Here is a 3,362-nt window from a genome sequence, read left to right as displayed (position 1 = left end):
ACTGGGGCAGTGGCAGCCCGCGGGACAGTGTCGGCAGATTCGGCAGCGCAGATTTGTGCGGCTGCAGGTTCGTCGGGGAAAATCGGCAGCGCAGATTTTGCGACGAACATGGGCTGGGCGATGGACTGTCCAGGCCAGGCAGGAAAATTTGTCGAGGGGACACGCTGACGAAACAGCGCTGGTTCAGGCACGGCGGGCAGTGTTGGAATCGGCAGCGCCGACGAAATCGGCAAAGTCGGCAGAATCGGCAGCGCAGATTTTTCGACGAACACGGGCTGGACGGTGGACTGTCCAGGCCAGGCAGGAAAATTCGTCGAGGGGACACGCTGACGAAACAGCGCTGGTTCAGACACGGTGGGCGCAGTGTTGGAATCGGCAGCGCCGAGAAAATCGGCAAAGTCGGCAGAATCGGCAGCAGGTGCTGGCGATGAGTCAGGACGGACTGGATAGTCCAAGGCTCGATGAGAAAGACCGCTGGTTTAGACACTGGGGCAGTGGCAGCCCGCGGGGCAGTGTCGGCAGATTCGGCAGCAGTGTCTGCCGATTCGGCAGCGTTGGCTTGTTGGCGCGGGGGGCCGATTCGAGTGGGGACTTGGGCAGCGGGCAGTGAAAGCAAGAGTTTCCCCGATGCTGCCGGGAAAAACGCTCCCCGGGATGGCCGGGTGAGATGACCCGGCGGCCCGCGACGGGTCATTCAATTCCATGCCCCGTCAACATAACTCCCGATGTACTGTTTGCTTTTTCGGAAGAAGAGATCCATCCCCCCATCCTCGGCCAGCCAAAAACGCTCCAATTAATGGCCGGGTGAGATGACCCGGAGGCCCGCGACGCGTCATTCAAATCACTGCCCTATCGGCTACAACTGCTGATGGGTGGGATTAGAGGCCTGCCATGGTGGTGAGGGGCGGCGAGGACCGTGAAAGCTAGAGTTTTTCAGAGGCTGCCGGGAAAAAGGCCCCTCGGGTGGCGGGGTGCGAGGACCAGGCGCGTCATTCAATTCTCTTCCCTATCAACTTGGCTCCCGTTGGCGGGATTGGAGGCCTACTGTTTGTTACAGGGCTAAAATCGTCAGGGGAAGAGCTGACGAAACAATGCTGGTTTGGATGCAGGGGGTAGTGTTGGAATCGGCAGCGCGGACAAAATCGGCAAAGTCGACAAAAAAGACTGTTGGTCTGGACATCGGGGCAGCGGCAGCCATGCCGACAGGGGGGGAAATCGGCAGCACAGATTTGTGCAGCTGCAGGTTCGTCGGGGAAATCGGCAGCGCAGATTTTTCGATGAACATGGGCTGGAAGATGGACTGTCCAGGCCAGGCAGGGAAATTCGTCAAGGGGACACGCTGACGAAACAGCGCTGGTTCAGGCACGGCGGGCAGTGTTGGAATCGGCAGCGCCGACGAAATCGGCAAAGTCGGCAGAATCGGCAGCGGGTGCTGGCGATGAGTCTGGACGATTTATAGTCCAGGGCTTGATGGAAAAGACTGTTGGTCCAGACAATGGGGCAGTGGCAGCGCGGATTTGTGCAGCTGCAGGTTCGTCGGGGAAAATCGGCAGCGCAGATTTTTCGACGAACAGGGGCTGGGCGCTGGACTGGCCGGGCCAGGCAGGAAAATTCGTCAGGGGGGCACGCTGATGAAAACAGGGGCTGCGGAGTGGAAAATCGGCAGCGCAGATTTTTCGACGAACAGGGGCTGGACCGGCCGGGCCAGGCAGGAAAATTCGTCAGGGGGGCACGCTGACGAAAAGAGGGGCTGCCGCGTGGAAAATCGGCAGCGCAGATTTTTCGACGAACAGGGGCTGGACGCTGGACTGGGCCAGGCAGGAAAATTCGTCAGGGGGCACGCTGACGAAAAGAGGGGCTGCCGCGTGGAAAATCGGCAGCGCAGATTTTTCGACGAACATTCGTCAGGGGGGCACGCTGACGAAAAGAGGGGCTGCCGCGTGGAAAATCGGCAGCGCAGATTTTTCGACGAACATTCGTCAGGGGGGCACGCTGAGGAAAACAGGGGCTGCCGCGTGGAAAATCGGCAGCGCAGATTTTTCGACGAACAGGGGCTGGATGCTGGACCGGCCGGGCCAGGCAGGAAAATTCGTCAGGGGGGCACGCTGACGAAAAGAGGGGCTGCCGCGTGGAAAATCGGCAGCGCAGATTTTTCGACGAACAGGGGCTGGACTGGCCGGGCCAGGCAGGAAAATTCGTCAGGGGGGCACGCTGACGAAAAGAGGGGCTGCCGCGTGGAAAATCGGCAGCGCAGATTTTTCGACGAACAGGGGCTGGACGCTGGACTGGGCCAGGCAGGAAAATTCGTCAGGGGGGCACGCTGACGAAAACAGGGGCTGCCGCGTGGAATGGCAGCCTACACGCAGATGCGAATTCGGCAGCGCACGATGGCTTGAGCAGGTCATGGGTTCGACTTGGCGCGATCTGAAACCTGGACGAGGGACTGTCGACGCTGGACGAGCCAGCGCGGTGGCCTGTCGTGCCCCGTTCAGGGGGGGCCTGCCGCGGAGACAGCCCTCGCGGGCTCGACAGCGCAGGCCAGCGTCCCCGACGTCGCTGGCCGCGGCAGGCGAGCTGCCGGGGTTCCCGCATTCCTACAAGAAAACGTCGTGCTTTCCACATGAAACCAATCCAGTAAAATCAGCCATATTTTTATGAGGCTGCCCACTGAATTTGGGGTCATTCCGGGCCGGTTCCTAGTTTTGCGGATTTACTCGATTTCTAATGGTAGGAAAATTAAAACAAATACTTCCCGACCTCGAAAAATTCTGGGAAAATTAATGAAGGTGGATTGGATTTTTGCCAACCTCTGTGCAAAATTTCAGCTCAAAATACCAAGAAATGAATTTTTTAGAGGGGGGGTGACAGCTGGGACCTAGTAGTGTCTCCCCCTGCCAGAGCTGCAATGACACTTATTGCTCTTTAGGGAGCCACCAGGCCGGCGCCCCTCAAAGACCACACGCGCGCGCGCGCCCGCCCGCGCTGGGCGCTGGGGCGCTGGGGCCTGAGGGCCTGGGGCCCTTGGGGGCCCTTGGGCGCTTGGGCGCGCGCGCGCGGCCCCCGCAGCCATGCCGCGCTGCGCGACGCGCGGACAGCCCCTGCTGGCTTGCTCTCTCGCCCGCGGGGGGGCTGCCTTCGGGCCCTGGCCCCCCGCGTTCTGGCCTGCCCCCTGCGTGGGAGAGGCTAGGCGCTGCAGGGGCCAGCCCGACGTCGCTGGCCGCGGCAGGCGACAGCCCGACATCGCTGGCCGCGGCAGGGGCCAGCCCGACGTCGCTGGCCGCGGCAGGCGACAGCCCCTGCTGGCTTGCTCTCTCGCCCGCGGGGGGGCTGCCTTCGGGCCCTGGCCCCCCGCGTTCTGGCCT

Source organism: Populus nigra, chromosome 2 (assembly GCF_951802175.1).
Source record: "Populus nigra chromosome 2, ddPopNigr1.1, whole genome shotgun sequence".
Taxonomy (NCBI): Eukaryota; Viridiplantae; Streptophyta; class Magnoliopsida; order Malpighiales; family Salicaceae; genus Populus; species Populus nigra.
This window is presented reverse-complemented; position numbering follows the sequence as displayed.